Here is a 27,337-nt window from a genome sequence, read left to right on the forward strand (position 1 = left end):
TAGTTCTATAGAAGTAAGTAGTACTTCTCTTACTGACTCTCAGTTTCAGATGGATGTGTTAATCTGAAGAAAATGCTGAATCTTTCAGCAAACATGAGTTCTAATTGAGGGAGTGGGTGTTTGGGGATTGGATGCAGCTTCCTTGCTGGAAATGTTCAGGCATTAAGTCATGGAAATTCAGCTGTAGGATTCGAAAAATGATCTTAAGGTGGGGGTGGAAACATTCTTTATTAGAAACAAAATCTACTTCTGACTTTTTCACTCCCCTTGTCTTGCAGTGTCAAGTAGCTGAATACCAGATCGAGTGCTGTGGATACTTTAAGCATGGAAAGGCCAGAGATTTTGGAGGAATGAGGGCAATTAGAGGGCAATTAATCTACTTCCATGGAACCTTAGTAATTTGGAGAAGTAGGATCCCACTGCACAAGAGGTGCCTTTCAGCTTGAATTTCAGTCAGTATTTTAAGATCACGGGGTGGCTGTTGAGATCCTAAAGAACAACCAGTATCCTTTTATTTCTATTCATAACTCTCAATTGTACAGATTTTCGCAGAATGTCCAGATTTATGCCCCATATTTTTGGTCCGTTTTTCCTAAAATTGTGGTTTGCTGGCGAATTAGTGGCAAATCCTTAACAATTTAAGTTAGCAAATGACTGACATTTGAGTTTCAGACTTCATACCCTTCAGTAAATTCATGCCAATGCAAAACCTGTTATTCTATCAACTTTGTAACTTTATAAAAGCAGTATTTTAAAAATGACCCTATTTTTTCGGTCTTTGTACCACTTATGTTTATGTATTTGTCCAGATTTGCTCTAAGAGGTTGAGAGGTATGATCATGCTTATATTACACTTCTAAAGCACTCTTCATTTTTGTCCCCCACAGTTTTTCATTTTGCGGATACAGGGATATATGTACTGCTTGCATAAGATGTCGGAGTTACTCCTAGTACATGATGTGTTTTTCTTTGCTCCCCTGCTCCACTAAAGTCATGCTAGTTCTGGTAATACTGTGGCAATACTTCTGTTTTTCATTTTACTATACAAATGGGAAAACAAATTAACTATATAATTACAAATGCATTTATTGTGTTTGTATTTTATTTAGTTTACCATGGTAGAGGCCACAGATGCAACAGGCTAAGCCCAGGTTGCAAGGTTCAACAAGAACTTGTAATGCAGCGTGTCCTTGTTGTACCTTAAAATGTAGGATATCTAAGCGAAGAGCATTTACAGAGTAATGTCACAGTAGTATAACAAAAAGGACCACGGTGCATAATTCAGTGTCGTGTTTTTTAACTTGTGAGGTATACGTTAGAAGTGCAGGCCTCTTCCTATCTTGCGTATTGTATCTTTCTTTTCTGTGAATTGAAAAAAAAAAAAATTCCCAGTCATTACTGAAATATTTTTCATATCTGTGCCACTTTTTTGGTGGTTTCAAATATCATAACAAATTGATATCTGTATTTTTAATCCACCAGCTAGTATTACTTGGACTGATATCTAAAGAATGTTTATGAGGTCGAACTCTGACCTGTAATAATAAGCAGAGAAAGGTGTCAGAATAGTGCATTTCAGCTGCAGGGGTTCCTTTATAAGCCACACATGTTAACCTTTTGACTTCTGCCACACAAATTATGACTGGCAAAAAAACAAAGCAGCCTAGTTTTTTAAAGTTCTTTAAGATAGTAGAACTGTTTAAACATGTTTAGATAAAATATAGCTATGATTTTCAGAAGACATACTAGTTCTAACCATGGAAAACATGAAAAACATTGTAACTAATACAGAGACCTTAAGCACTTCATGTACAGTATGTGTTATGCTCTAGGGATATAGATAAATATGATAACATTACAGCCTGCTTAGAAAGCAGTTTTTTTTGACAGCAGCGTTGTCTTTTCTGATTTCACATGTGGTGATAAAGGAACAAAAGTAATGTACAATTTGTTATTAACAGGAGAGCAGAAGAAAGAGTGGGCATTACACTAAAGAAGATGGTAACGTTGAGACTGTACTGTACTACCACTGGAGATAACTATATGTTGAGACCGTAGTTACAGTGCCTTGCATCTTGCCTGATGTTTCTTAGTTAGTGCAATATTTAGCAGAACAATTCCACTGAATACTGGTGAAGATTTGGCTTTGTCTTTGGGCAGTGGTATGATTTACCTAATCCTCACACTGCCTATTTATTTTTATTTAACATTTGTTGACCGGGAAAGTCCGACTAGGTTCCACAGATCCTGTTTTCAGCAGAGGCCCGGGGAGAAAATGCTCCAGAAACATGTCTTTAGAATGTGGAGAAAACGGAGTACCCGAGGAAAAATCCGCGAAACGAGAGGGAGAACATGCTGCAAACTCCACACAGAAGGCACCAGCTGAGACAGAGAGAACCTCTTTTTCCCTGGAGGCTGCTGGCATTATTAACCGCTGCACCACTGCGCCGCCCTAACTGCTCCATGAGGACTGGCATCCTGGTCTTATATATAGCAAGTGGGTAGTCATGTTTCTCAGTGCCCTGTTATACCAGAAAAGTAATTAGACCACTGCTTGGTATTGTTCGCTAACTTGATACGTAAATGTACTTCTATAGAAGTCTTGGGATTTATTCTTTTATCTTTAGTAACATCTCTTTTTGCAGTGTGGTAGTATGTTATTAGCCCACTATACCAACTTTGTTGTCTGAGTTGTGCATTCTTTTACTTATGGTTTAGTTCATACATTTGTTTTTTCCTTTGAGATTATTGTTCCTTTTTCTAATGGTAACATTTGATTGTTTTAACATGTTGTTGTTGTTGTATCTTTCGGCTTTTCCCGGTTAGGGGTTGCTACAGCGGAACTCCGGTCCGCTAATGATTGGCAGTAGATTTTTACGTGCCGAGTTGCCAGCTCTGACGCACAACCTTCAACAAAGGTATGCCCATTCATGGATGTCTCCACACAGAACACGCTTTAGCTGAGACTCGAACAGGACAACATTTAACATGCGTGATACTGAAAGGAGTATATCTCATTGTGTTTTGTTAACACTGTAGATCCGTCTTGGTTGAGATCTTTATTTTTAATGGAGATCTGAAGAGGAGAGCTCCAGGTCTACATGTAGTTTATAGTTTAGCTGTACAGTCATCCATTGTACAAGTGAGGTCAATCCATAGCATTATATCCATGCAAGCATGCATGCATGCTGTAGTACCATTCAGCTGTTAATAAAGTAATAACAGCTACAATAACAATTACTACCAACAAAAAATGGGCTTCACTGGCAGTTTCATTTAGATGACTATTTTGAGAAGATTATGAGCCATGACCTAAGCTTATCCATGTTTAGTGTCCTCCTTAATGTGCTCTCATTCTTAAATGAACATTTTAAAAAGCTGTTGGTGTGGAGCATATTACTAGCAGTGATTTAGGTACAAGTCCAACACTGAGAGCTTTCTTGTAGTGGTATCTTCTCTTGTATAACTGTCAAACTGTGCTGTTTGCCAGTTGTGATATCAGTAGAATATGGTATAGCAGCAGGCACACAGCAGGCAAGCTTCAGCAAGAATGAAAAAAAAAAATAATAGTTATTTTGTACATCCAGCAACTCTAATGTTGCAAAATTAAAAAATAAGTCAACATATAGATAAATTGATAAAACAAGTTCACTTTGATCAGACCATGTGAGAATCTAAATATTTGTACCTGTATGAAAAATAGTATAGCATACAATATTTATTTATTTCATTATTTATATTCGTATACCGGGGTACTGCACTGAGCAGTGTTAACCAGTTTCAGGCTCAGTCCAGATGAAATCCAAAACATTTTACAAACAACAAGAGTGGTTTAGACTAATTACGTAGAATAAACTTCTTACATACACTCTAGCTTGCAAGCATGGTACAATGTGCAATCGCAGAGTGTAATGTACAATATATGCATTCGTTTCTAAAGAGGGTCGATCTTCAGTTAGAGTGGTGCCAAGTATGTACAGCAGAGTATGTAGAATAAGCAATGCCAGGTCATACAATCGCGAGTAAGTCTAGTAGACTGTCGATCACTGTAATACTACAAGAAGCACATAGTTTTCATTGAAGCATAAATAGACTAGTAAACAGGACAGCTGGCCTAAAGCAGAGTCTACATTTGTGTAATAGATTTTACAGGTATGCGATACAAGACATTTAATAACAAAGTTTACATATCAGATAGGTATTAAAAGTTTATGGGTGGTGTTTTGCAAAGCACATGCAAATGAGCATATGTTAAGCAACAGCAAACTACAGTAAGGAATCTGTTATGTGTTTGTCCTTTGATCAAAGGTTTCTTTGGGTATTTTGCATTTTATTGCACTGTTGATGGCTGGGGTTTTTGAGGAATGGTGAGGTATTTTAGAAGCTATTATGAGCTGTGTATATGATATGTGATGTGGTAGTGCTAACCAGGAAAAAAGGGAGAAAAAGACTGACCCAGAGCATGGTGCTTTGATATGATAATAGTGCTGTAACGCCATAATGCAGAAATAACTTCATTCCCTGCATGGCCTCTCATAGATGAGTCTCTGTCTTGGAATGACACCTTGTTTTTATTAAACCACAATTCATTTTCACTTTGCAAAATTAGTCTCTTTTCTGTTTGAGTGCATTGCATCATATCTGCAGCCCTCCTAAATTATCTGACTTGTTTTAGAGGCAGTAACAGTTAAAGAGTTGGAGGCATTAAGCTGGGATAAGTCAGAGCTCCTGGAGAATTGGCAGTAATAATGAAGAAGAGAGGTAGTTGTAAGGAAAGGGCAGAACAAACATGGATCCTGAGGGAATCAGGCTACAGAGAGCCATGAAGGAACAGGAAAATGTGCTTGAAAATAAAGCAAATGTGGCTGCATTTATAAGTTCTGGTTACTGTCAGTTAAATGCAGAGTTTTACATCTGAAGTTCAAGGAAATATTTGTTTCATTTTTTAGTCATTTTGCATCTGCATTGTGTCAGTTGTTTGGAAATTAATGTCTTACCCTTTTTTCTGATATTTACTGTATTATATTATTGACCATGAATAGTTTTTGTGTCTTACCCTTTTTTCTGATATTTACTGTATTATATTATTGACCATGAATAGTTTTTGTGTCTTACCCTTTTTCTGATATTTACTGTATTATATTATTGACCATGAATAGTTTTTGTGTCTTACCCTTTTTTCTGATATTTACTGTATTATATTATTGACCATGAATAGTTTTTGTGTCTTACCCTTTTTTCTGATATTTACTGTATTATATTATTGACCATGAATAGTTTTTGTGTCTTACCCTTTTTTCTGATATTTACTGTATTATATTATTGACCATGAATAGTTTTTGTGTCTTACCCTTTTTCTGATATTTACTGTATTATATTATTGACCATGAATAGTTTTTGTGTCTTACCCTTTTTCTGACATTTACTGTATTATATTATTGACCATGAATAGTTTTTGTGTCTTACCCTTTTTTCTGATATTTACTGTATTATATTATTGACCATGAATAGTTTTTGTGTCTTACCCTTTTTCTGATATTTACTGTATTATATTATTGACCATGAATAGTTTTTGTGTCTTACCCTTTTTTCTGATATTTACTGTATTATATTATTGACCATGAATAGTTTTTGTGTCTTACCCTTTTTTCTGATATTTACTGTATTATATTATTGACCATGAATAGTTTTTGTGTCTTACCCTTTTTCTGATATTTACTGTATTATATTATTGGCCATGAATAGTTTTGTGTCTTACCCTTTTTCTGATATTTACTGTATTATATTATTGACCATGAATAGTTTTTGTCTTACCCTTTTTTCTGATATTTACTGTATTATATTATTGACCATGAATAGTTTTTGTGTCTTACCCTTTTTTCTAATATTTACTGTATTATATTATTGACCATGAATAGTTTTTGTGTCTTACCCTTCTTTCTGATATTTACTGTATTATATTATTGACCATGAATAGTTTTTGCTGCGCAATTTGCTTTTCATTATTTAGAGCTTTCTCAAAAGACAGCTGTTATTGTAATGCAAAACTGAGATGGCAAAGTTCTAAAAGAAAGTTTATTTTTAACTTAATTTTATTTATTTTATCTACTCACCTCCATCACTTTAGGCTTCCTTCATCTCTACCCAGTTGACCAGACCCATTTGTAACCATAGGAAGGTGAGATCTCAGTGTCCCATCCTTTACCCCCAGAAGGCAAGAGCCACCCACTCCACCCAAATCAAACTGTTTTTGCTTCCCAGTTAGCTGTACCTGTTTTTCTTTTTTTATGTTGTGCTATTTAAACTCCACAGCTTTAACCATTGTCCTCTTTCAGACTCTGGTGAATTTGCACAGCCAACAAGATTCTCTGTCTAGTTGTAGCTTGTAGTTAGCCAACAAATCTTTGTTTTCTTAGTCAAGTACAGGGTGGACACCCTATAGGCTAAGGTTGTACTGGTCATTGTGTCCACTGCAGGTCACAGCTTATTCCTTAGGATACAAGACACTAGGTCTAATGGGCATGACCAGATATATCCTCTAACTTACTGCCGTATGTTAACATTGTTGTGGATGCCAGTAGGGTTACCTCTTTGACTGTCTGGATCAAATAAGCTAGCTTTTCTGGTTTCACAAAAATCCACTAGTGAATTAACCCTATCCTAGATGGCTCCTTTCAGTTACCTCTAAGAGATTAAATCCAATGATAATTCTGGTGTTTACAAAGCTCCATCTGTTTCTTCTTTTCTTCCTTGTATGTAAGGACTTTGGCATCAAAAAGAATCCTAAGTTTACTGGCAATACCTAACTAAAGGGTTTCAAGTATCATTATCAATGGAAGATAAAACAAACATTTTATTTTCAGTTAAACTAACTTCTTACTCACAATTCTGGAGGATTTTTCATTGGGAATTTCTACACAGATCCTTTTTGACACCTGAGAAACTCTCAAAAATGAACCTTCAAACAGCAAGTTATGTTGGAGAAGTCATCTGTCCACTAATGCTGACTGGTCTCATATTTTTTTATTTTTATTTTATTTAACATTTGTTAACTAGGAAAGTCTGACTTGGAACAAAGCCAATTTTCAGCGGAGGCCCGGGGGGAAAGGTTTCAGATGCATGTTTTTGTAATGTGGGAGGAAACTGGAGCACCCGGAGGACACCCACACGAATGCAGGGAGGACATGCAGACTCCGCACAGAAAGCACCCTAGCCAAGAATCGAACCAGAGAACCTCTTGCTGTGAGGCGACAACGCTACCGCTGTACCACTGTGCCATCCAGATAGATAAAGTCTTTAATTTTATTGAATGTTGTTAATAGTAATAATATGAAGAAAGATGACCTGTATTTGTTGTGGACAATGTTAGCAATAGCCAGAAAATGTATAACTAGAAGATGGAACTCTAATGTAGCACCCACAATGGAGGAATTCCTATCATCAATGAAGAAATGCATACTAATGGAGAAAAGAACTAAAGAGTTAAGAACTTTTCCTAAGCCATTGGTTAATAGTCCGTGGAGGAAAGTTTTGAATTTGATTGATACCCTACAGATGGAACCAAACCCTTTCCAACTGGCATAGTTTATATATTAACTTATTATTTAACTACAGATGTTTTTGTCTGAATCCTTTTTGTCAGGCTGAATGTAAATACTGTAAGTAGTTATTGAATGTTATGAATGTATTCAATTATTGTGTTATTTCATCAAAATAAAAATCATTTGAGTAAAGAAAAAAAAAAGAATCTTAAGTTTGTGGAGCTACAGGTGTTTTATGTGCTTTTCATGTCTTTGGGTTATCTTTTTCATTTCAGTGACAAATGTGTGGTGGATTATGCCAGTATGCAAGAAATCACTCACTCCATTCATTTATTTTGGGTGTGCATAAAGGTAATGATTTATGTGTGGTATCTCGGCGTATTGCTGTAGTCCCTATCTCTGATATTGTAAATACTTATACAAACAATCTCATTAATTTGCTATGAAATCGGAACAGTTAATTGAAATTATTGAAAGGTAGCTTTCTGATATAGCCCATCAGATGAAATTTTATATATCCACACTTTTCCCAGGACTAATTTCTTTTTATTCTGTCCGTGATATCTAGTGAGACATATTGCCTGTCTCTTTTGGTGCAGGTATTGCTTGAAAGTGTGTTCAGTTATCAAGATAGGCTTTCTCAAGTTCTGTATCGACTGAGCAAGGACAGCTCTCATTGTACCATTCTGACAGTGCATCCATTTCCTGCTAATGTAGTACTTTAGCAGCTAGTTTGGACTTGTTCGTTTAATGCACTAAGATAGCAGCTAGTTTGGGCTTGTTCATTTAATGCACTAAGACTAAAAGCTTCATTTTGTCTAATAAAAGAAAAAAATCTGTAAAGGAATTTGAAAATGAATTTTGGTGTGCTACATGAAGTGTAGAAGTGATAAACAGTTTCTTAGTGGCTTGCCCTTAACCTGTTTGAACCTGCTAATGCTCCAGCCCTTCTTTAATGTGCCTGTTTGCCTCCAGAGGACAAAGTTGTCACCAAACTTCTTGTTTACAGAGCAGTAGCTCAACTCCTTTTGACATAGTAGGACTGTACCATTGTAGGTACCTCTGCCTTGAATACATCCACTTTCAGATGAGTCATTAAACTGAGGTCCCGTCTTCCTGAGCTGTTTGTAGCATAGGTGGATGTAAAAGATCCCACGCCACTTATTGGAAAGAAGAACAGGGGAAGTTTCTTGGTGCCCTGGTAAAATTTCCCATAGTCGGTACAAATACCACCTTGGGCCTGCCCGAATGTAGGACCAAACCAGACAAGAAAGAGCAAGTAAGTAAATAAATAACATTACTTCAGATTATGAATATATTCCTTGCGTCCTATTATTGTAATTTCTTCTAGTTTTTATATTTGATGACATTCTTCTTTGTTAAGGATGTGCCTCTTTGACTCGTCCATTCATGTGCAGAGTGCAAGTGTTACTGTTCTCACAAAGAAAAAGGATCACTGAACCTTCATTAAATGTTTGCAGAACAAATCTCCATTCTGTTTTCCTGTCCATCATTGTGACCCACATTATATTCTGGAGTAATTAACCCCATTGCTTTTGTATTGTGTGCTACTTTTTCATTTCTGGATAGTATTATTTTTAGTTGCCAGCATTTTCTTGGATTATTTCCAGTGGTGACTGGTGGCTTCAAATCAAAGGGGGGCTGCAGGAGACAGCTGAATGGGTGGGGGCTAATGGGAAGAGGTGTGGCCAACCAGAAAGGGGTGGGGCTGTGCTACAAACCACAACAACTGGGACTTTAATTAAATACGCTGCCCTGGATGCCAAACCATCATTAGAAGAGTCCAATCAAGACAAAATGAAGTGCAGAAGAAAAAAAATATTTTCAAAGCATTGGCTACATGACAGCTTACTTAGTATCTAGATGGAAACAAAAAGGTTGTGAGGCATGAAAAAAAGAAATTATTTTTTAAATACATTAGTGGAATGCCAGTCAAAATCAAGTATAAAAAAACAAGCAGCACTCAGCTCAAATCATGTCTCCTTGCACTGTAGTTCTAATTATAATTTATATTCAGCTTTATAAAAGTACCAAGTAACATGCTGAAAGTAGCAGTCTCTGTGATACCCTCACTTGTAAAAATGTTTCTTAGCCAAAAAAGACCTGCTGCCTGACAACAACTATCTACTTGTTTCATGGGGAAAACATGATCAAAGTAAAAAAATTAACAGCAAACAAGAAACAAGCTCAAGATAAATTGCTTAAAGGATTACTGCACAGGTTATGGACCACACATGATAGATTGGCATTCTGTTTAGTTTACGGGTAAAGCCTGCAAAGATGACTGCAAGTCTCCAACAAATGTAATGAGCTTCTGAAAATACTGTAATCCTGTTCTTTATTACAAATACTGTTGTATGCATTTCAATACTTAAGGTTATACGCAATCTAGTTATGTAAATATTCTCTGAATGTCAACAACAAAAAAAGACTTTCAATGTTGGTAATTCTTTAACAATATGTTTATTTAAGCTTACTTGCATCTTACAGTCTCAGACAAGCTTACCTGATGGTCATTAAAGCATTGCTATTTAAATGCATAGCAACAGGCACTGCAACAACATGCATTTTCTGAATAAGAAGAAGCATAAATCAGCAGTATAAAAATATGACAGAAAACCAGAACATTTTGCAAAATCAAGGACAGATGAAGAGCCACTGAAGTACTTGTGTCTACCTTGGATGGGAGGATACGCTGCACACTTACACTGCATAACTGCTCCTTGCCTTGCTTGAACACATCCAGAGTCACTGCGTGAGGGAGTGGGGTACAACAAGTATGTCACAATTTGAAATGTCTCTGGCTGATGGTGATGGCCCTGACACATTTGTCATATCTTTCAACCTCAGGGCAAGAAATCTGGACAGAGCCATAAATAGAAGTGGGGCAAAGGCCAAAAAATAAGGACAATTTTAAATATTGCTCTTATAAACTTAGAAAAATAATAGAATAGTAGGTCTTGCAGTAGTATGAATTTTCTGAAGGGTATGAAATCTAAAACTCAAATGTCTGTCATTATTTTCTAACTTCAATCTTTAATGATTTGCCACTAATTTGCCAGAAAACCACATATTTTATGAAAAACAGACGAAAAATGTGATGCAAAAATATAAAATAGCCACACAATACAGCTGGGAACCTGTCAAAGAAGGGACACTTTTTAATATTAGTACTGTTAACTTGAGCAGCTGACAAAGTAAGAGAATCTACATGCATTTCTGAAATTAAAAGTAATGTGTTACTCTGATGATTACAATTATTTATTAATTGTAAACCCTCCACATTTTCTTCCAAATTTGCCATTTTACGGAGGGATTATTAGGGGGAGAGCAACATTATGAGCCAAAATCAGGGACAGTTGAGAGGTTTGGATATACCTAATTCTATAAAGTGATTTATTTGCTTGTACCTCTCAACCTCTTAATGCAGGAAATCTGGACAAGGCCAAATATATTGGGGGAACATACAAACAGTACTAAAAATTGCTCTTGTATAAACTTAGACAGTTGACAGAATAACAGGTCTTGCTTTAGCATGCATTTTTCTGAAGGGTATGAAGTCTGAAACTCAATGTCTGTCATTATTTAGTGACTTCATTCCTAAATGATTTGCCAGAAAACCAGAAATGTTATGAGGAACAAACTAAACATAAGAAGCAAAAATCTGTTCATTCTGCAAAAATCTGAACAGTTGAGAGGTATAGTTCAGCCGGGTATGCATTTACCGCCCTTCCTCCCTCACAAAATCATGGTCGAATGGGGCTTCCCCCTGCAGCTATTCCAATGTCCCATTACTTGGCTATTTCGCACCATTTACCATAAACACTGTAATGCGCATACTGCTTTACTTCTACAATGATGTGGATTTCATTTAAAAGTTTTATTTTACATTTTACAGTACAAACACTAATAGACATCTGCTAAACAAAGCAATGCAGTTTCACAATGAAAGTAGACTTAGCATTAAAACTTCTTTGCCCTTGAAACTCACATTCATTGAAACAGCATCGAAACCCACATTCAAAGAAAATACATCTGGTCAGTGGCAGGTAAAGATTAACTTTGGGCTGTTTTCAAATCATAGGCCCCTTGCACAGGAAACATACAAGTGTTCTTTGATACGGCTTCCTGATTGTATTAAATTATATTCCTTGTATAATACAGTGCAGTTGTTAGACGGCATTTTAAATTTATTGTTTTGAACATTTTTCCAGTAAACATGAAACAAAATGCATGCACCATTAATGACAAAACTACCAATTCAGAACATTTCCATCATAAAAGTCTGCTCAAACTTATACAGTCCACAAGCATCAGTAAATATGCATAATCTCTACAGAAGTAAAAGTCATCTTAATAATTCCACATTAAAGAGGTCTGTAACTAATGAAGAGGTTGCTGCTAGCACATAACTTTATATTTCATTGTTTCATGTACAAATAAAGTGCCTGTTGCTCTTGAGGAATAAATTGCCTATGCTACATTAAAAAATGATAAGCTAGTAGTATTGCAATAGGGAATGGATGGCAAACTGATAACAGGTTCATCGTTACTAAGTATCTCTTGCAAAGAGGACATTCTCAGGACTGCAGCATCCACCCCCTTTAAAAGTACAACACAGTACAGTATCAGTAATGCATCTGTATACTGTGGGACTAGAACCCACAGTCTTCTGCATCAAAAGCAAGTACACTACCTGTCGTGCTATTAATAGTGCAAGCAGACACTACATAAGCAGCACTAAACTTCTTTTCAAGCTGTCAGCTCCTTGTAAAATGCACTCGACACTCAACTGTATCTTTCAACTTTAAAGCACAAGAAATCTGGATAAAGCCAAAATTTATTGGGGAGGGACAAAAGCCCCAAAACTAGGGACACATTTTTAAACATTGCTTGCATAATCTTGGAAAGTTGCTGGAGTAAAATGCTGTGTTACCACCATGCATTTCACTGCCAAGTTTTGAACCCAGGATCCTGTGCACTATAGTCAGAGCAACATACCACTATGCCATATCAGCTGGTTCTTGAAAGACAGGTAGACTGAAACTTAAATGGCTATCATTTAGTGAATTCAGTTATCACCATAGCTCCCAACTTCTTAGCACAAAACAACTAGACAAATCCAATAATGGGGGAATGTAGCCCCCAAACATATTCAGTAAATTCAGTTCTCACCATAGCTCTCAACCTGTTAGCACAAAAAACCTGGACAAAGCCAATAATGGGGGAATACAGCCCCAAAAATAGGGACACATTTCAAATATTGATGTTGTAAACAGAAATTTGGTAGAATAAAAGGCTTTGTGTTACCATGTACATTCTGAAGAATATGAAGTCTGAAATTCAAATGCCTGCCATTATTTAGTGAATTCAGTATCCAGAAAAAACACAGATTTTATGAGGAACAGAGCAAAAATATGAGGCAAAAAGTTCACAAGTGGTGGTAGGTAGATGATTCAAGCTTTTGCTACCTACTCCCAAGATACACGGTTTGAGTCTAGCCACCAGGTATATTTTCTGACTTCTTTCTAGATACTGGGGCATTTCACACACACACACACACACACACACACACACACACACACACACACACACACACACACACACACACACACACACTTCCATTAGTATAAACAAGTACCTGCAGAGTTCAGTCCAAAAGCTGCAGCTTCATTAATTCCAGGCAACCAAGCTCCAGTTTCAAAAGGAAAGCCCCATGAGAGAGAGCCAAAGTCCTTTTCTTCCCGTGAGAGCAGGCTCCAGCCTGCAGACATTGCAGTCCGATCCCCTTCCAGTCTATGCAGTTGTAGCTGCATAGTTGTAACTGCATAGACTTCTGGGATCTTTGCTGTTGCAGACTGTCTTCCTAATCCAGACTGTCTCAACAGCAATCCATATTCTGTATGCATGCTCCGGACTGGTTCAGTAGCAGTCCGGACTCGGGAAATGCCGCAAGTGCACATGTGCGAGTTCCGGGACTCGTGTTTGTTATTTTATTTCTTTTTTTCTTTCTTTTGTACAGCTGGGGGGGTGCAGTCTTACAGCCCAATAGCATGAGCCACCCCTGATTATTTCTAAGCTGTTGTCCTCTTGTATTAATCATTCACAGAAAAAAAAGTGTCTCAGCTTACTAGATTCAGGTTTTGCTTAATCAGTCTTTCTGGTCATCTTTTATGGCATGTCTATTCATGGATGCTGATTGTTTATCAACTTTGTCAGTTAACAGAGCATGAAGATAAACTTAATCGGATGGCCACATTTTCATTAAAGAATGTTTTGGTACATGGTAATATCTAGGGGACTGAAATATGGAATTACCAGCAGAGTATTTGAAAGGACACTTTCTTCTTTATCCATTGTTTTTTGCTTCTCACTTTGTTAGCAGTTTGGTAAAAAAAATGTTTCACATTTTTTCATTTAACTAAAAGCAGTTTATTTTTTGCTTTCCTGTTTATGATTTTATGTCTCCCTTCTTTGCTTTTGTTCTATCACCGCTGTTGCAGAAAGGTTAGAGCTTTGGTGGGTAAGTGGGCCTGTCAGTAGCTGCTACTTGGTGCTCAAAGAAATAAACTTCTTCACTTGTCATAATCACTCTGGCTTTAGCTTGACAAAGTACAAAACAAATGTGATCCAGAAATTTTAATGGAATAAGAAAATGCTTCCATACTATCCAAAGTTTATATATATTGGCATAGTAATTGTTAGCAACAGAGTTAAATTCTCAGATTCATAGAAAAAAGTCTTCAAAAAGTTGTCTTCTGAGATCATTGGGGGACTGCTTTCTGTGCAGAAAATCATGTTTTTCTCAATCACCAAATAGATAGTGCTTTAGCAAGTAGTTCATCAGTACATGATTTGACTGCACAGTCCTCAAAGTGATGATAAATCTTTTCAGAGGCATTTTCCTTAAACTGTGGAAAGATTCCCATCTTAAGCAGAGTCCAAAAAAATGTAGTCAGATCATGCTAATCAGTTTAATTGTTTTCAGTGCTGTCCAAAATGTTTGAAAAACTGACCTCCATTCAGCTAAAAATCACCTGGAGAAGCGTAGGCTCCCTTATGAATACCAAAATGATCTTTGCAAAATGTCTGTTGTGACTTCCTCATTTCATCAGCTGAACAGAATTATCTTCATGATTCTAAGGCATTTGATTGTGTTTCTCACCAAAGACAGGCACGAGTTGAGGCTGTAATTGTAAAACTAAACTATTCTCCATTGATTCTTATATTACTTGAAGAAGGTCATTTAGAATATCTGTGATTCATGTGCTCTTATGTCATCTGTCAGGTTAGTCACATTAAGGGTAATTATTGCTATTCATTAGTCCCCATCACACATACAGCCATCAGAGTTGTTTTCTAGTTGTAACCATGGCCTCGTTGACTGATAGATATTCTCACAAAGCAAAGGTGTATAGTGCATCTTCTTACAAAGTCATGGTGAATGCTAATGCATGAGCATGGCTCAGCAGAGGCAGGCAGTCAGTCCAATCCTATACAAAGTATGTATGTTGTACCCCACGTCTGCAGGCTCAGCAGAGGCAGGCAGTCAGTACCATCCTATACAATGTATGTTGTATCCCACATCTGCATGCTCAGCAGAGGCAGGCAGTCATTCCCATCCTGTACAATGTATGTATGTTGTACACCACGTCTGCTGGCTCAGCAGAGGCAGGCAGTCAGGCCCATCCTATACAATGTATGTTGTACCCCATGTCTGTAGGCTCAGCAGAGGCAGGCAGTCATCCCATCCTATACAATGTATGCTGTACCCCCACATCTGCAGGCTCAGCAGAACCAAACAGTTAGACCCATCCTATATAATGCATGTTGTACCCCACATCTGCAGGCTCAGCAGAGCCCAGCAGTCAGGCCCATCCTATATAATGTATGTTGTACCCCACGTCTGCAGGCTCAGCAGAGGCAGTCAGTCAGTCCCATCCTGTACAGTGTATGTTGTACCCCACATCTGCATGCTCAGCAGAGACAAGCACTCAGTCCAATCCTATACAGTGTATGTTGTACCCCACTTCTGCAGGCTGAGCAGAGGCAGGCAGTCAGTCCCGTTCTATACAATATATGTTGTACCCCATGTCTGCAGGCTCAGCAGAGCCCAGCAGTCAGGCCCATCCTATACAATATATGTTGTACCAAACATGTGCAGGCTCAGCAGAGGCAGGCAGTGAGTCCCATCCTATGCAATGTATGTTGTACCCCACGTCTGTAGGATCAGCAGAGCCCAGCAGTCAGGCCCATCCTATCCAATGTATGTTGTACCCCACATCTGCAGGCTGAGCAGAGGCAGGCAGTCAGTCCCATCCTATATAATGTATGTTGTACCCCACATCTGCAGGCTCATCAGAACCTAGCAGTCAGGTCCATCCTATACAGTACATGCTGTACCCCACTTGTGCAAGCTCAGCAGAGACAGGCAGTCTGCTCTATCCTATACAATGTATATTGTACCCCACGTCTGCAGGCAGCAGAGGCAGGCAGTGGTCTATCCTATGCAATAGATGTTGTACACCACATCTGCAGGCTCAGCAGAACTAGGCAGCCAGCTGTATCCTATGCATGCATGTTGCACCCCACTTCTGCAGGCTAAGAAGAGCCTGGCAATCAGTCCCATCCTATAAAATGTATGTTGTACCCCACTTCTGCAGGCTCAGCAGAGCCAGGCATTAATCCCCATCTTATACAATACATGTTGTACCCCAATTCTGCAGGCTCAGAAAAGCCAGACAGTCAGTCCCATCCTATACAATACATGTTGTACCCCACTTCTGCAGGCTGAGAAGAACCCAGCAGTTAGCTTCATTCTATACAATGCATGTTGCACCCTACTTCTGCAGGCCCAGAACAGCCAGGCAGTCAGCCCCATCCAATACAATGCATGTTGTACCCCACTTCTGTAGCTCAGAAGAGCCAGATAGTCAGCCCCATCCTATACAATGCATGTTGTACCCCACTTCTGCAGCTCAGAAGAGCCAGGCAATCAGCCCCATCCTATACAATGCATGTTGTACCCGACTTCTGCAGGCTGAGAAGAACCAGGCAGCCAGTCCATCCCATCCTATACAATGCATGTTGTACTCCACTTCTGCAGGCTCAGAATTACCAGGCTGTCAGCCCCATCCTATACAATACATATACCCCACTTCTGCAGGCTCAAAGGAGCCAGGCAGTCAGCCCCATCCTGTAGAATGCATGTTGTACCCCACTTCTGCAGGCTCAGAAGAGCCAGCCAGTCAGCCACATCCTATAGAATGCATGTCGTACCCCACTTCTACAGGCTGAAAAGAACCAGGAAGTTAGTCCCATCCTGTACAATGCATGTTGTGCCCCACTTTTAGCGGCTCAGCAGAGGCAGGCAGTGAGCCCTATCCTATACTATGCAGGTTGTACCACACTTCTGTAAGAGGAGCAGGTACTGCAGCAGGCTGGAGCTGGGGTCCACCTCTCATTGTGGCATTCCCTTTTCAGACCTTCCAGCTCCTTGGTTTTCTTTTCAGTCCCTTATTATCTGGGCACAGCCATGGCTTTATCCCTCTCACCACTGAGATGGCTATTCTACAAAATTATTTGTTCACTTGTTCAGAATGGTTTATTGTTTGTATTGAATAAAAAAGGTCAGTAAAAATACACAGTAGCTCAGAGACAGCTGAGCTGATAGATGTTTCTGATATCAGTAAGACCTAGAATTTTTTAAACTGCTCATAATGTTGATTGATTGAGCTGAGTTATGCTTTGCCATTCTTGGAATGGAAGATACCCATGCACCTAAATTCTATTTTGACTAATTTGTTTGATGCTTTTCAGGCTGCAGACAAAAGGGGGCCTGCATGCATCTCACCTCAGTTTATTGTTGTGACAGATTCAAATTTCATTACTTGTGCCTCTAGTGCTGAAACTGTCTCCCTCCTCCTTAGTTAGGGCCGGCTGTTTCTCTGTCGATCATTTAGGAGTGTAGGAATAATACTAGGTGAACGGTCACAGTGACTGTACGATGCCTAGCCGTATACACTTAAACGTTCCTACTGCCCTTGTTAAACATCTAATATTCTTACTAGCCAAATCTCCCATCCTCATTTCCCTTCCATTCAAATATAAAATGCTCAGCATTGTGGTTTATAACTGGAGATGTAGCAATCACATTATCTAGTGTTTGGGAAAGTGACTTTGGTACTTTTGGTGATAAAACCATACTTCACAACTTATATTTGAGGCTGAAAGCAGATTTATGTACTGTAGATGTCAAAAAGATGGCAAAGAGTCGAGGGTTATGCACATCATCTCCTTCTTTCCCATCTTTTGTTGCAATGATAGTTTTCATTTTCATATGCTGCCTAGACGTATGTTTGTTTTGGCTTATTATGGCTTTGTGCCATCTTCATCTTTTATTTATCTATACTCTGCCATATATACCTTCAGCAAGTGAGAACTGAGGAGAAACTTAGTAGGCAAGTGAGGAGTGTAATATTAGGAGCTGTCTGTTTTTCTAGTCCAGTTATTCACCAGTGAAGATGGCAGTAAATGTCAGAAGTTTCTGTTATGTGTGGATTCAGTACCGTTGACATATTTATACAGCACATTCTTAAATTGCTGCTTTTTTCTACATGTTAAACTTGAACAAAAAATAGAAATTGTGTTTGCTACAGTCATGCATACATGAAAAATGAAGATGTTCAGTTTTTTTGTACTTTTGGATAAGTTATTAGATGCGAGTTCTGAGCAAAGTCTTTTCCAATATTATGTTGTCACGTAGCTTTTTGTCATAGCTAGGATCTGTCTACCCATTGAAGAATTCCCGCCAACTTACATGGAGGTGCTGTCTACAAGTGGGTGGGGGTGGGTAGGGATTAGGGAGCAAAACTGTTTTATTACATATTCCCAGAGGCACATATATACATCATGGTGCCCCATGCATGCTTACATCTTCGATGCTGCGGGCACATGCAGGGTATCATAGGGCTTAAAGAGAACCCCCAGCCCTTATTGAAGGGGTGATAGCTCCTTCTCCTAGTTCTCTTAGCTCTCAGTAACTACAGGGAAATGAATGAACGATGTGGGGGGGGTTGATCCCCAGGGAGAAAACAACAGGTCAGTAGAGTGGCTGAGGATCAGCAAAAAATACACACACACACACACACACACACACACACACACACACACACACACACACACACACACACACACACACACACAGATAATACTGAAGCAGTAATGTTCTCAGCATATATAACAGCATCCACTTTCTGAGTAATGAAGTTCTTACTAATGTTTTAAGTCAGACTTTTGAGATGTCTGATATGCTTTAAATTCTTGGTTGGGACCCTCAGGTCCTGCTTCTCAAAAGTTGAACCTGGCAGCCTCAGTCATTTTCTCACAACTGTTTCCTGTCTCCCATTACATTCTTCAAGTTGACCTGTACTGGGCAGTGAATACCATCAAGGAATCTCTGGGCAACACTTCCTGGCTGGACCTCTCCCATCTCAGCAAATTATTGGCTGCTACTTCCTTACTGAATAACATTAATGCCAGGTGACCCTGATTCTTGTAAGCTGACACTTCCAGAAAAGAAGAGAAGAAACAGTTCAAAAGTCTGAGCACCAGTGAAACTGCAGTGGAGTGCATCATCTCTGTTATACATCTAAAAATTATTCCAGCTGTCAAAACCATTTATCCATATAATAAAGCAGTCCAGTATAATAGTCCAAAAACTTAACACAGCATTTGAATAAAAGTTGTTGAAATAAACCAGAAAATTATTTGATAGCTAAACAGGTACAGACATATTTGAAAGCCTTCAGTGAATCACTGATATCCCATTTCTGATAAAAACTATGTTTCAAAACAAATTCACAAAAGAACAACATTGTTCCATTAAAATTGTTATTAAATTCTGAATAACTAACATATGTTATGTAGTACTGTATAAATCACTATGCTTAGTACTATGACAAAGTGGTGTGCCTTTTGACATCATCTTTAGAAGACTGTGCTATTTTAATGTTTCTGGAACCTGTTTGGTGCGCCTTAAATATTCACTTGTAAAAGAAACAGAAGTTTTAAAATGTACTTAGCAAAATTAGAAAGGAAAGGGCTTCAAAAATGTCCCTGACTACAGACACTGAACTCCACAAGTTATCTGTTTCTAGTCTTATAGATTTTGGTAATCAAGTAGATAGCCTGTACTTTTCACAAGTGTACGTAATGATATTCCAAAAGTAACAAGTATTTCTGAGTAAGCCTTTTATGCTGTGCAAGTCTGAAATACATGAACTCTTATGTGCATTAGTGTCACAAAATATTATTATTACTGTTTCAGGCAATTTTCCATTAACAGCTAATTCAGACCCCTTGTTGGCTAGTTTTGTATGCACATGTTATCTTTATTCATGTTGAGACATTTGTTAAAACTGTGGACCTGTAGAATCTTGTTCTTGCATTCTTAATAAAACATTTAATCATGTATATTTTTTGAATATAAAGTCCGTGTAAATACCAAACTATCATCAAATGAACTGTTACATTTCTGTTGAATTTATGCAAATCATAGTTTATCTCATTTACATTTTGTGCAGTCAAAGGAAAATATTCCCACCCGTTTTCAATCTAAAACTACTGAAAACATATGATGTATTATCCTTGAATCTGCATATGGTTCCCTACTCAAGTGTTGGGACCCATCAGTTTTAAAACCGATAAATACAGGAGAAGAACAAATAGTGCTCTTCTCTATTAATTTTTTTTTTTGCATCTTGAGAACTAGTTTTCCACACCCACAAACGTATATATATATATATATATATATATATATATATATATATATATATATATATATATATATATACCAATTCCAAGGCCACCATACCTTGGAGAAAAGGGAGATCTTGGACTTAGTATATCTAAGTCTGAAGTTTCTGTCATTCAGCCTCCACATTCCAAGACTTGACATTCCGAGTCCCGAGATTGTAAATGTTTACCCAAAAACAAACGTGATGTCATAGCATTTAGCTGCCTTACACAAAAGTTTCATTAAAGAAGTAGTGACTGATAAACACACAGAAGTAAGGAGTTTAATACCAGGACTTTTTATAAAATACTTTTGGATTTTTTTTTCAGAATTGAGGATATCACTGCCTACGTGCTTTTCTATTTCAGTGAAGCAGTTGATAAGTGAAATGTATGCTGCTGTTTAATGGCCTACAGAGAACAAGCACTATATTGCACAATTAGATGTCCATAGATGCTAATACACGAGGCAGTTTGTCAGCAAAAACGTAGTACCCTTTTCCATCTCGCTGCCCAGTATGTATGCACCTTCTGGTAATGGTATGGCATGACAAGGTATTTTACATGAGCATGGTGTGTGCACTTGTTTACAGTGACATTTTTAAATTTTTCCATCTCGCTGCCCAGTATGTATGCACCTTCTGGTAATGGTATGGCATGAAAAGGTATTTTAGATGAGCATGGTGTGTGCACTTGCTTACAGTGACTTTTTTTTAATTTTGAAGCCGGTTTTCATTTTGCCACATTTATGATTTGTCATTATACAATACTGAGAAGCGTAATACCGTATAAAGTAAGTAACAAATACGAGGTATTGCAGACAGTCGTAGCACTTGATGTTAACTACTAGTATACACAGTCAAAAGACAGATGTAGTACAGCCTTTACTGTGTGTGTGTGTGTGTGTGTGTGTGTGTGTGTGTGTGTGTGTGTGTGTGTGTGTGTGTGTGTGTGCGTGCATCTGTCTTGTCTGTTTGACTTTGTCGGTATTTTTGTCTTCTTTTGCTTGAAGATCTCAGTATTCAAGTTTCAGAATTTTTTTATTTATTATACTTCATAATACAGGATTACAAAATTATATATTATATTTATTAGGGAGCCTTGACAGCTGTATGTTGAACTTGGACATCATACATAAATTGAGAATTAAGAGCTGTTATGTTAAAGTAGATCAGTTCAGACATTTTCTATACCTACATATGTTTCCATTTTAGGATGTGAGTTAAATATTGACAAAGGAGAATAAAGCAGCTGTTGTACTATGGTTTGGTTGAAAACCATATTGCAGAAAGGCCATTTATTTTTAAGGAGGATCTGAAGTAGTAGAGAGTGGACACGTCCCTTTAGTATTTTGATAGTGGAGGGAGAAGAGCTAGCTATAGGTCCTTAAATACTTAATTTAGTTGAGGTGCCTCTGTTCTGTAGGGATGCGATAAAAGTTTGTTTCCATATTTTAGGAGCAGGATTTATTTAGTTATGCCTCTATTGGCATTTGATTACTGTGAAAATTCAACTGGGTAGGAACCCATTTGCAGTGGAGACTCATGGAGAAAAGCTTTGAGATAAGGTGAGTTCTTCAGGAAATACTGATGTGGTTGAAACTTTTTATTTAAAGAGCAAGACTAAGGGAACTGACTATCCATATCAGTATATGTGATTGTAAGTGATTATTTATTTATTTGTTTGTTAATTTATTGATTTACTTCATTAGACCAGACCAAATATATTTTTACCTACAACCAATTACAAAGAATATAATGTAAAAAAGACAAATTTAGAAAAGCAATTATTTAAAAACATAGAATGATAAATTGTTGTTAATTTAAAGCAACAGAACAAACGTTATTAACAGAAAACTTACAAGTGTGAAAGAGAAATAGATCTAACTGTGACTTGCTTAGAATTCCAGATTTTTGAAATACAGACAGAAAAGTTGCTTGTATAACAGTCAAGTGAGTACTGTGGGGTGGAGGGTAAAAGGATAGCAGCAAGAATTCCTCACTCTGCATATGACAGTGTTGGTTGAGTAGGCAAAGTAAAAGAGAATAAACATTAACATGAAGTAACTTCTTTACTAAGCCACCCTTTGGATGAGATGTTAAACTAAGGCCACATTTGCCTGAGTTAGTGGTAGCTCAGCTGGATGTAAAAGATCCCATGGCATTGCCTGAGTTATTGGTAGCGCAACTGGATGTAAAAGATCCCATGGCACAGATTGAAAATAGGGGTCTATATTAAAAGCACAAACGTTCACAAATGCGAATAGATGTACATCGACACATAAATGTCAAAGCACAACAAGAGCAAAAGACGTAAACATCGAAAATCAGAACGTTGAATGTATTTCCTTGGCCAGCAGGGTGATTGTGGGGAAGATGAAATATATCCTTTTTCCCACTGTAGTGCAATCTTGGAGTTGGTATATTTAAGTATGGGGGGTGTGGGGGGTGCAGGGGGGCTTGCCCCCCTGCAAAAGTGTGTTTATTGAAGTTTGTTTACATAGTTTTTCCTTACCTGTATGGTGCTGTTGTTTTCTGAAATATGTTTGGCATTCTGATTTTCGCTGTTTATATATTTCACTCTTTTTGTACTTTGACGTTTATGTGTCGATGTGCTCATATTTGTGCTTGTGAACGTTAGTGCTTTTAATATAGACCCGAAAATAGTAGAGGTCCTTTATTTATATTTAAACATATTTAGACACACACATATGTATATTTATGCAGTTATTTTGATTCATTTTCATACTTTGTATATCCAAACTTGCCATTGTTATATTGATCTCCAGTCCTTTTAACATGACCGTAACCTAATCTTTTTTAATACAAGTGACAATACCCATTTCCATTAAACATAATTTCATTAATTCTTTCATTCCATATGACTCAAATTACATAGAAAACTTTCTTGTCTAAATCTGTCTTCAAGTTCTTCCTTATATTTTCATAATATCCATATTCAAGCATATCCATCTTTATATCTTCATATTTTTAAACACATTGAAAATGTTTTATAATAATTTATTCCACAATTGTTTGACTCTCTCACATTAAAAAAAATCATGTTCTGTTGTTTCTTCTTCCATACAATATAAGCATATTCTTTCATTTTTTTTATTTTCAACCACCACAAAAATCTTGACATTCAACATTGTGTTTGCACCACCTGTTTCTTTCTTTATTTGCTTTAATCTTTGCTTCTTAAACATTTTCCCATGGATTTATATTTCTTCATAATCTTATTATATCATGCATTTCTGTCTTCTTCATCTTCATTAGTTTTCATTTCCACATTATTACATTTTGTCGATAGATTTCTATTTCTTCATGTAAATATTCTTTTGTTCTTTTATTGTTTATTATATTTCCCAAAATTCTTTATACTTCAATATAATTGTCACTAATTTCTCATTCTTTTCCTTTAACCTTTTCAATATCTTATATAACTTTATTGACGCAGCATATACTACTAGCTTTATCAAACCTAATCCTCCATTTTCCTTATCCATATATAAATACCCCTTTAACAGGATTTAGTCTTGATCACCATACAAAAGAAAAATAAATGTTTCTAACAACAGTTTTTCATATTCTTTGGGAATCATGATGACACTAGAGAGACATACTGTTTTTCCCCAATAACACTGATTTAATGAGATCACTTTTTTCTTATATATTAGTCTATACATTTTCCAAAACATACAGATAGCCTTTATTTCCCTTATTATTAGACCTCATTATTTCTTATCATGTATCCTTAAACAAACATATCCTTCATAGAAAATTGAATACCTGATATTTTAACTGTGTCACCCAGTTCTTTATTTTTTTTTCTTATTAAACATCAAACCTCTTTTTCTTAAACTTTCAGCTAAATAAATAACTTTTCTTATCCACTCTTTATTTTTAGCTGTTATAATATCATCTGCATAAGACAACATAACTGGAATTTCAACTTCAGTTTGAATTTTATAACTTGCATTCTTCTTTTTCTGATTTACCTGTCTAACTACTGTGTTCATAACCAATGCAAATAAAAATACTGCTCATAAGGCACCCTTGTCTTATGCCATTACTTGTATCTATTTCCATGCTTATCCATCCATTAAGTAAAATGCTTATCTTTTTTTTTCTCATAAGCTGTTATACACCCATGCTTAATCTTATTATTAATGCTGTACATATCTATTATTTTCCAAAAATGTCATGCTGTATAGAATTAAATTCTTTATTAATATCACCTACCATACATTTTACATCTTCCTTCTTTCTGTTTATAATTTCTGTCACTATAATTAATAATTCTTAACATTCATTTCCACTTATACCTTATATGTGTTCCTCCATGATATACTGCATCTTCCTTTCAAATCTTTTTTTGTATTATTTTCATAAATATTTATAGTCTCTATTAATTAAAATTATTATTCTCCAATTTTTATATCTTCTTTCTCCCCTTTTCCATATACATTTTAATAGTCTACCACATAATTTCTTGTCTTTCAATCCATAATTCAACCATTCATTAAATCACAAATTAAACAATTTTTCTGCTATCCTTTTAATTTTGTCTATATTTCAAACACAATATCATCTTGACCTGATGCTGATTCTATATTTTACTGTTTCAATACATTTTCTAACTCATAAGGTAATCTCTTTACCAAGTTCTCTAATATTTTGCTCAGAAAAAAAATAATAACCTCCCATTCCTTTATATCATGCCTTTTTTTACCAAACATTTGCTCTATATACCTTACAACAATTTCAATAATTTGTTGCTGACTTTTCTTATTATTACCTTCTTTGTCTTTCACTTCTGTCATTATGCTTATCATCTTTTACTGTTTTACTTAACTAAGGGAAAACTTATTTTTTCCCCAAGTAGAAAATATTTTGGTTTATACAGTAGTTGTCTAATTCTCTCACATGTTTTTCCTATACATCTTTTTTTCTTTCTCATCATAATCTCTATTATTATTTTCCAAATTATTTATTACTTCTCTATGCATTTTAGCATATTCTTCTTTTTCTTTCTCTGTTTTTCCACAGTAGATAACTATTTTTATATTTTCTTTCGAAAGTAATCCAACATTTTGACAACTTGACATAACATGCTCTTACAGTAATATGATCTTTCCACAATTGCTTAATGTCATCTTTCCTTTTTCATTCCATTCCTCTTTCTTTATTCTTTTCATACCTTTTCCTATCTTTAGATACTCTTTATTATGATCTAGATCTACCCAAAAAACTGCCATAAAGTTTCTTCCTCCATTATACATATTCCTTCTGCTACCAAAAAAGAGTTTATTTCAGTTTATAAAGTACCTCTTCTATAAGTCCATGCTTTTTTGTTCCATTTAACTAATTTTCCATCTTTTATTATTTCTGTCATCTTTTTTTGTACATCTTTTCCTCTTTTCTTTTATATACCCCTTAAGTCACAATTAAACTCTCCAGTAGTTATTATACCCATATTAACAAAATCATAATCCAATATTTTCTGAAATAAAATGTCCCACTCTTTACTAGTTACATATGTATGTGTGTATATATATATATATATATATATATATATATATATATATATATATTTATATATATATATATATATATATATATATATATATATATATATATATAAATGGGATCCATCAATATGTTCAAAGTTTCACTACTTTGAACCCCACCTCACCGAGTCCACTTGTTCGAAGTAGTGAAACTTTGAACATTGACTTCGGCAATCACACTACAGCGCGGAATGGGAATATTCCCTTTTCAGCTGTAGTGCTATCTCAGAGTTGGTATATCTAAGTAGGGGGGTTGTGGGGGGCACAGCCTCCCATATGGGAGGGTGCAGGGAGTCTTGCCCCCCTGAAAAAACATGTTTTAGTGTTTTTTTTTTTGGGTAGCCCAGGGAACTAGACTTCAGTGAAAGTGCACTTTCGTTTAAGTGGACTTTCGTTGAAGTGTAGGGTCTACTGCTCTATTTCGAAAAACTGTATTTTTGATGTAGAGCAGTAGACCCATATATATATATATATATATATGTATATATATATATATATATATATATATATATATATATATATATATATATATATATATATATATATATATATATATATATATATATATAGAGTCACTTCAGAATCTTAAACGTCTGAAAATCTGAATGTCATATGGTCGAGACCATATGATCTAGTTTTCAGAAGCCGAAACCCTGAAATTAATCAAAAAAAAATAATAATAATAAATAAATAAATAAATGAAATGTTTCTACAGGGGGCAAGCCCCCCTGCAGCCCCGCTACTTAAATATACCAACTCCGAGAATGCACTACAGGGAGGAAAAGGGAAATCTCCTATTCCGCGCTGTATGCAAATCTCCGTTCAGAATTTAAAGCTTCTGAAAACTCGGTCATATGGTCTCGACCATATGACATTTAGGTTTTCAGGTGTTCAAGATTCTGAAGGGAACCCATACATATATAATATATATATTTATATGTAGATAGGTACATAGCAGTAATTCTATACACCTTTTCATGCCATCTTCAATCTGCAATAGCTATTCTTCCGAATTTTACTAGTATAACTTCCAAAATTTTAATTACGCTTCTACATAAAATTGCTATAACTGAACACTGTTTATTCCCTATATTCCATATTATATCCCCGTCCCATAATTTTTGTGTCTGTATTTTTTCTTCCTGTGTCAAAATCGTTATGTCTTCCAAAGTAGTTATTTGCACATCTGTTTGTTGCACCATTCTAAAATTGCTATTCTTCTGATATTAGTTTTCATACTATTAACATTCGCAGAAAGAATGCTTAACTTATTCCTTTCTCTATTTGTTAGTTTTGGAGATATCATCCTGTATTAATCATGTATAAGAAAGGCTTCATCCATTCACTTTCTATTTTTTATTTTATATTAATGGCTTTAAATTTTCTTTTTCTTTTTCTGTCTTTAACT

General features: G+C 36.3%; 1 protein-coding gene across 10 annotated transcripts in view; it reads left to right on the top strand.

Moving 5' to 3' along the window:
- The window catches only part of TCF4 (transcription factor 4), a 2,211,973-nt gene that overhangs the window by 1,390,775 nt on the left and 793,861 nt on the right, over positions 1-27,337 (top strand). The window lies entirely within an intron of this gene.

This window comes from Protopterus annectens, chromosome 1.part1 (genome assembly GCF_019279795.1).
Source record: "Protopterus annectens isolate FY-2018-M chromosome 1.part1, PAN1.0, whole genome shotgun sequence".
Taxonomy (NCBI): Eukaryota; Metazoa; Chordata; order Ceratodontiformes; family Protopteridae; genus Protopterus; species Protopterus annectens.